This window comes from Panthera leo, chromosome B2 (genome assembly GCF_018350215.1).
Source record: "Panthera leo isolate Ple1 chromosome B2, P.leo_Ple1_pat1.1, whole genome shotgun sequence".
Taxonomy (NCBI): Eukaryota; Metazoa; Chordata; class Mammalia; order Carnivora; family Felidae; genus Panthera; species Panthera leo.
In genome coordinates, this window is record NC_056683.1 from 108,535,285 (window position 1) to 108,544,429 (window position 9,145).

Below are 9,145 nucleotides of genomic sequence, written 5' to 3' on the forward strand. Positions count from 1 at the left end.
AACAGAATCTGAAGCAGGCTCCAGGCTCTGCACTGTCAGCACAGAGCCCGATGCAGGGCTCGAACTCACAGACTGTGAGATCATGACCTGAGCTGAAGTTGGATGCTTAACCAACTATGCCACCCAGGCACCCCATAATTTTACAGTTTTTTAACAAAGTGATTTTCCTCAGTAATAATTCCTCAGATAAAACTCAGGTAAAAATAAAGAAAAACAAATAAATTCTCATTGTGTTAACCCACTAAAATATTGGGTTATTATTATTATTATTATCATTAGCAGTTAGCCTGACCTTTTCACATCATATCTCCTTGAGAATTCCACACATACAGAGTGAATTCAATGAAGAGAAAATTGTGGAAAACAGACTTCAGCTACTTGAGATAATTTCACAAGTAAAATTTCAGCCTGATGTTGGTGTAATGTAGTTCTTTGTGAAAACAATGACCAACCCTATCATTAGTGTCTGTTACGGTTAATTTTATGTGTCAAGTTAGCTAGAGCCCAGACACTTGGTTAACCACATCTGGATGTTCCTATGAAGGTATTTTTTAGATGAGATTAATATTTAAATCAGTACATTTTGAGTAAAGCAAATTACCGTCCATAATGTGGGTGGGCCCCATCCAATCAGTTGAAGGAATTAAGAAAAAGAATGACCTACCCTGAAGAAATGGGAATTCCATTATACTGCCTTTGGACTAAATTTGCAGCATCAACTCTTCCCTGGATCTCTAGCCTGCTTGTCCAACCTTGCAAATTTTTGACTCATAATCATGTGAACCAAATCCTTATAATTTCTCTCTCTCTCTCTCTCCCTCCCTCCCCCCACTCCACCCCACATACTCAGAGTCTGGATGCCTGTGTGTGTGTGTTTCTGTGTGTATATTTTAAAATAGACAGGTCCTAACAGAGATCAAATGTGAAAAAACATACCATTGCCAATTAGCCAATGTCAAGAAAAATGGCATCCTAGGTTCATTTTGGAATTAATACACTTGTCACAGAAATATGTTTAGATGTTCTTTATGAGTCCTGCTACTGTTTATTGTATCTAAGTTTATCCCATATTTTCAATTACAATTATAAACAATGAGTTAAAACTGAAAAAGGCTGACTCCAGAAGGTTCAAACAGAAAAGCACATGCACATGAATTAAGAGCAATATACCTTTTTTTTCTTTGAAAATTATTTACTGGGTGCTTGCTTCAGCAGTACATATACTGAAATGATACAGAGAAAATTAGCATGTTATCTGTGCAATGATGACACAAAAATAACTTATTGGACATCTTCTCATATTGAGCAATGTGGAAAGCTTGAATAACATAAAGCTTGTAGAAACATGGTTCCTGCCTATGGTAAGTCAGATTTTCAAAAAATATTAGGAACAATACTTCCTAACCTTCACGTTCTTTTACTATGTAATTCTGATATTCCTCCTACTGGAAGGCAGAGTCTATGTCTCCTCCTCTTGAATCTGGATGACCTTCTGCCTCAACAAATATAGTAGGTCAGAAGTAATATAATGGGATTTTCAAGAAAAGAGCATAACAATGCTATGTTCTTCTGCCTTGCTCTCTTGGGACACTTGCTTTGTGGGAAGCCAGATGCCATGCAAGCAGTCCAACAACTGTTAAGATTTCTGTACTGAACCCAAACTAATTCACAGGAAAGGAAGATGGCAGCAGAGTAGGGGGACCCTAGACTCCACATAAATACAACCAGATAACTATCAAATCATCCTAAATATCCCAGAAATTGACCTGAAGGCTGGATGAACAAACTCCACAACTAAAGGTACAGAAAAGGCCATATCAAAGATGGGAGGAAATGTGGATAACTGGTTTGGGAGAGAAATGGATTGTGGCTGCCACAGTAGACAGGGACCATGGTCACAAGGAAGTGCACAAGGAAAACGAACCCCCATAGCAATTGAATTGGAAAGTGATAGGGGCCAAATTTCATGAGGTCTTGCAACCAGTGGGGCTAAAAGCGTGGAGTTCTAAGGTCAGCAGGCTTGGCTCAGGGAGAGCCCAAAGCATTGGGGCTGCTCTTGGAGAGAAGGCAGAGCAAATAGCCCACAGACCTACACTATATAAACGGCAATCTGAAGAACACCCAGGGAACACAGCAGAGAGGTTATTTGCTCATCTTAGAGTGTGTCCCAGAAAGGCAGCATGCACAAAGACTCCTCCAGAAACAAAGGAACCGGCAGGTGCCATTTCATTTCCCCCTTCCCTCCGCATAAGCACAGGGCCACTTACAGGAACCAATGCGGCACCATTCACTTGCTACCAAAACTTGTTTATACCAAGCCCTGCCCCCACTGATCTCCAGTGGAACTGTTCCTCTCAGCAATCTTGCCTCAGTCCCAGCATAGTGGCCCTCTCCCACAGAAGACCAGCCCAAACCTCAGTCTACAATGTTTCCCAACCCAAGAGTTTTTCAGGGATTTGGGTGTAGCAGCAGAGGTGACAGGTCTCAATTCACAAGCAGACCAAAGCATACCTAGTTAAAACTCACATTCAGGACAGGGACCAAACAGAGTCCACAATAGGCAAAGAAAACCTCTGTAGACAACTGGCCTGAAGGATAAAGCAGCCAGAACAAAGAGCAGAGCACACACAGCAGCACATACTGGAGATAACTCCTGAAGCACCAGGCCCTGGGGAGCAGGGGGTACTACACTACTGGGCACTACAGGACCTCTTCTTCATAAAGACAGTATGCTCAAGAAGAGGAGTTGTAGCTAACTTTCCTAACTCAAAAGCAGGCACAGATATTTAGACAAAAGAAGACAGAAGAATTTGCCCCAAATGAAAGAACAGAGCAAGGAGCACCTGGGTGGCTCAGTCAGTTAAGCGTCTGACTTTGGCTCAGGTCATGATCTCATAGCTTGTGAGTTCGAGCCCCATATCGGGCTCTGTGCTGACAGCTCGGAGCCTGGAGCCTGCTTCAGATTCTGTGTCTCCCTCTCTCTCTCTGCCCCTCCCCTACTCACACTCTGTCTCTCTCTCTCTCTCAAAAAATAAATAAACATTAAAAAATTAAAAAAAAAAAAAAAAGAAAGAAAGAAAGAACAGGGCAAGGTCACAGCCAGGGATCTAAGTGAACTAGATATAAGTAACATGCCTGATAGAGAATTTAAACTAATCATAGAGATACTCACTGTATTTGAGAAAAGAATTGAAGACATCAGTGAGACCATTATTATAGAGATAAGGAATAACATATCAGAGATAAAGGGCTCAATAAATGGAATGAGAAACACAGTTGATGGAATAAACAGCAGGCTAGAAGAAGCAGAGGAAGGAATTGGTGACCTAGAAGACAGAGTAATGGAAAGTAATCAACATGAACAAAAGAGAGGGAAAACTTAAACTATGCAAAATAAAATAGACTTAAGGAACTAAGTGACTCTATCCAGTATAATAACACTCACATTATAGGAGTCCCAGAAGAAGTGAGTGAAAAGGGGACAGAAAATTAATTGGAAGAGATAAGAGCTGAAAATGTCCATAAAGGGAACAGATATCCACATCCAGGAGGAACATAGAACCCCTAACAAAAATCAACAAAAGCAGATCCACACCCAGACATATTATAACTAAAATGGCAAGCTGTAGTGATAAAGAAAAAATATTAAAAGCAGCAAGACAGGGGCACATGGGTGGCTCATTTGGTTGAGCCAATTCTTGATTTCATCTCAGGTCATGATCCCAGGGTCTTGGGATGGAGCCCCATGTTGGGTTCCATGCTGTGTAAAGCCTGCTTAAGACTCTCTCTCTCTCCCTCTGCCCTTCTTCCTGTCTCTCTCTCTCTCTCTCTCAAATAAAAATAAATATTTTTTTTAAAAAGCAGCAAGACCAAAACAAACAAACAAACAAACAAAAAAGACAGTTACATATGAGGGAAACCACATAAGACTATCAGGAGATTTTTCAGCAAACTTTCCAAGCCATAAGTGAATGGCATGATATATTAGAAGTGCTGAATAGTAAAAATCTGCAGCCAAGAATACTCTAGCCAGCAAGGCTACCATTCAGAATAGAAAGAGAGTTAAAAGGTTTCTCAAACAAAAACTAGAGGAGTTCATGACCACTAAACCAGCCCTGCAAGAAATTAAAGACTCTTTGAATGGAAAGGAAAGAACAAAGGGGAGGTATAAAGGTAGGAAACACAAAAGCAGTAAGCAGTAAAAATGAAAAGTTTTGTAAAATATTAGTCAAGGAAATCACAAAATAAAAGGATGTAAAAGATGACAACATATACCTAAAACATGGGAAGTAGACAAGTAAAGAATGGTTTCAAAATCAAATGCCTATCAATATAGACTGCTATATACAGAAGATGTTATACACAAACCTAATGGTAACCACAAATCAAAAACTCTTAATAAACTTGCAAAGAATAAAGAGAAAGAAATCCAAATATATCACTGAAGAAAATGAGCAAACCATGAAAGAGTGAAATACAAGAAAGAATCAAGCAAAATCTTCCGAAACAACCACAAAACAGGTAATAAAATAGCAATAAAACCATATCTGGTATCTGAAAGTAAATGAACTAAACACTCCTACTAAAAGACATAGGGTGAAAGAATGGAAAAAGAAAAAAAAATAGGACTCATTTATATACTGCTTATAAGACACTCATTTTAGACCTAAAGACAACTGCAGACTGAAAGTAAGGGGATAGAGAAACATTTATCATGAAAATGGATATCAAAGGAAAGTCCAAGTAGCAATACTTATATTGGACAAAATAAACTTTAAAACAAAGACTGTAACAAGAGATAAAGAAAGACATTATACAATAATAAAGGGGATAATCCAACAAAAAGATATAACAACTGTGAATATTTATGCACCCAACATGAGAGCACACAAATACATAAAATAGTTAATAACAAACATAAAGGAACTAATTGATAATAATACAATAATAGTAATGGACTTTAACACCCCACTTATGTCAATAGACAGATCATCTAAAGAGAAAATCAACAAGATAACAATGGTTTTGAATGACACACTGGACCAGTTGGACTTAACAGATATATTCAGAGAATTCCATCACCAAACAGCAGAATACACATTCCTTTCAAGTGCACATGGAACACTTTCCAGAACAGATCACACATTAGGCCACAAAACAAGCCTCAACAAATTCATACCATGAAGATCAAAATCATACCATGCATCTTTTCTGACCAGAACACTATGAAACTAGAAGTCAACCACAAGAAAAATTCTGGAAATGCCACAAACACATGGGGCAGGGGTTTAAATAACCCACTACTAAACTAAGAATGAGTCAACCAGAGAATCACAAAAGAAATTAAAAATTAAATGTAAACAGATGAAAATGAAAAGACAATGGTTCAAACCCTTTGGGACACAGCAAAAGCAGTTCTGAAAGGGAAATTTAGAGTAATACAGGCCTACCTCAAGAAGCAAGAAAATCTCAAATAAACAACCTAATTTTAAACCTAAAGGAGCTATAAAAAGAACAATAAACAAAATCTAAAACCAGCAGAAGGAAGTAAATAATAAAGATTAGAGTATACATAAATGATACAGAAACTAAAAAAATTGAATTAAATTTAAAAAAATAGAACAGACCAATGAAACCAGGAGCGGTTCTGTGAAAAAAGTCAATAAAACTGATAAACCTCTAGCTAGATTTGTCAAGGAAAAAAAAGAGAAGGAACCCAAATAAATAAAATCACTTACAAGAGAGGACAAATAATAACAAACACCACAGAAATGTAATTATAAGAGAATATTATGGAAACCTATATGCCAACAAATTGGAAACCTAGAAGAAATGGATAAATTTCTAGAAATATGTAACTTACCAAAACTGAAACATGAAGAAATACAAAATTTGAACAGAATTATTACCAGCAAAAAAATTGAATAGGTAATCAAAAAATTCCCAATAAATAGAAGTCCAGGCCCAGATGCACAGGTGAATTCTACCAAACATTTAAAGAATAATTAATACCTATTCTGTTCAAACTATTCCAAAAACAGAAGAGGAAGGAAAACTTCCAAATTCATTCCAGGGGCCAGTGTTATCCTGATATCAAAACCAGATAAAGATGCCACAAAAAAAATAGAAATACAGGCCAATATCTCTGATGAACATAGATGTAAAACCTTCAACAAAATACTAGCAAAGCAAATCCAACAATACATTAAAAAAATAATTCACTATAATCAAGTGGGATATATTTCTGTGTTGTAAAGGTGGTTCAATATTCACATATTCACAAATCAATCAACATAATACATCATATCAATAAAAGAAAGTGTAAGAATATCATATGATCATTTCAATAGATGCAGAAAAGGCATTTGACAAAGTACAACATCCATTCATGATAAAGACTCTCAACAACAACAAAAAAAACCCTCAACAAAGTAAGTTTAGAGGGAACATGCCTCAACAAATAAATATATATGAAAAACCCCAGCTAATACCATCTTTAATGGGGAAAAACCAAGAGCTTTTTCCTGAAGTCAGGAACAAGAAAATGATGTCCATTCTTACCAGTTTTATTCAAAATCGTATTGGAGGTCCTGGCCACAGCAATCAGACAACAATAACAAATAAAAGGTATCCAAATCAGTAAGGAAGAAGTAAAACTTTCACTATTTGCAAATGACATAATGCTGTATATAGAAAACCTGAAAGACTACACCAAAAAACTGTTAGAACTGATAAATGAATTCAGTAAAGTCACAGGATACAAAATCAATCTGCAGAAATGTGTTGCATTTTCTTTTTTTTTAAGTTTATTTATTTTGAGAGAGAGAAAGAGAGAGCATAAGCAGGGGAAGAGCAGAGAGGAGAGACAGAATCCCAAGCAGGCTTTGCACCATCAACACAGAGCCCGATGTGGGGCTCAATTTGTGAACCATGAGACCATGACCTGAGCTGAGATCAAGAGTCAGACACTTGACCAACTGTGCTACCTAGGCACCACATGTGTTGCATTTCTATACACTAATAATGAAGCAGCAGAAAGAGAAATTAAGAAAACAGTACCATTTATAATTACACTAAAAGTAATAACACATCTAGGAATAAACCTAACCAAAGAGGTGAAAGACTTATACTCTAAAAACTGTAAAACACTGATGAAAAAAATTGAAGGTGACACAAAGAAAGGGAAAGACATTCCATGCACATGGACTGGAAGAACAAACCTTCTTAAAATGTCTATACTGCCCAAAGAAATCTACACATTTAATATAATCACTATCAAAATACCAACAGCAGGGGCACCAGGGTGGCTCAGTAGGTTAAGCACCCGACTTCAGCTCAGGTCATGATCTCACAGTTGATGCGTTCGAAACCTGTGTCAGGCTCTGTGCTGACAGCTCAGAGGCTGGAGCATGCTTCAGATTCTCTCTCTCTCTCTCTCTCTCTCTCTCTCTCTCTCTCTCCCTCTTCCCTGCTCACACTCTGCCTCTCTCTCTCTCTCTCAAAAATAAACATTAAAAAACATTTTTAAAAAAATACCAATGGCATTTTTCACAGAACAAACAATCCTAAAATTTGTGTGGAACCACAAAAGACCTTGAATAAACTAAGCAATCTTAAAAAAGAAAAGCAAAGTTGGAGGAAAACTTCAAGTTATATTATAAAGCTATAGTCATCAAAAGAGTATGGCATTGGCACAAAAATAGATCAATGGAACAGAATACAAAATCCAGAAATAAACCACAACTATATTGTCAATTAATCTCAACAAGGAGAAAAGAATATCTATGAGAAAAAGACCATCTCTTCAACACATGGTGTTGGGAAAACTGGACAGCAACATGCAAAAGATTGAAACTGGTCCACTTTTTACACTATACACAAAAATAAACTCAAATTGTATTAAAGACCTAAATGAGGCTTGGAACCATAAAAATCCCAGAAGAGAGCACAAGCAGTAACTTCTCTGACATCAGCCATAACAAATTTTTCTCTAGGTATGTTCTCTCAGGCAAGGGAAACAAACGCAAAAATAAACAATTGGGCTACATTAAAATAAAAAGCTTCTGTACAGCAAAGGAAATAGTCAACAAAACTAAAAGGCACCCTACAGAATGTGATAAGATATTTGAAAATGACATATCTGATAAAGGGTTAGTGTCCAAAATATATAAAGAACTTATAAAACTTAACAACCAAAAAACAACCCAATTAAAAATGGGCAGAAGACATGAATAGACATGAAAAGTTACTCAACATCACTCATCAAGAAAATGCAAATCAAAACTGCAATAAGCTATCACCTCACACCTGTCAGAATGACTAAAATTAACAACACAAGGAACAACAGATATTGGCATGGATGTGGAGAAAGGGAAACATACTCTTGGTGGGAATGCAAACTGGTGCAGCCACTCTGGAAAACAGTACAGAGAGTTATCAAACTCTCTTATAGAGAGTTTCTTATAGAGGAATTTATACAGGTTCCTCAAAAAGTTAAAAATAGAACACCCTATGATCCAGTACTCATACTCCTGGGTATTTACCCAAAGAATACAAAAACACTAATTCAAAGTGACACATGTACCCAATGTTTACAGCAGCATTATTTACAATAACAAACATACAAAAGCATCTCAAGTGTCCAGTAATTGATGAATAAAGAAGAGTTGGCATGAAAACTGCCAATCTTGCCACGTCCAATGACACGGATGGAGCTAGAGAGTATAATGCTAAGCGAAATAAGTTAGTCAAAGACAAATACCTTATGACTTCACTCATGTGTGGAATTTAAGAAACGAAACACGGGGGCAAGGGGGGAAGAGAGAGGGAGCCAAAACAAGAAATAGACACTTAACTGTAGAGAACAAAGTGACAGCTTTCAGAGGCGGGGGTTGGGGGATAGATTAAAGGTACTGGAGATTAAAGAGTGCACTTGTCATGATAAGCATCAGGTGATGTATGGAATTATTGAATCACTATATTGTATACCTAAAACTAATATTAACACTGCATGTTAAACTAACTGGAATTAAAATAAACACTAAAAAAAAGAAAACTAATTCACATGGACAGACCACATAGAGAGATCCTAAGAATATATGCAGAAAGAAAGAGAGAGACCTAAACAGCTCTCAGATCTTCCAGT

The 9,145-nt window shown here is 37.0% G+C and overlaps 1 pseudogene; it reads left to right on the forward strand.

Annotated features, from left to right (window-relative positions):
- Positions 1–1,199: 1,199 nt before the first annotated feature.
- LOC122220844 lies at positions 1,200–1,300 on the forward strand (annotated as a pseudogene).
- The last annotated feature ends 7,845 nt before the right edge of the window (positions 1,301–9,145 follow it).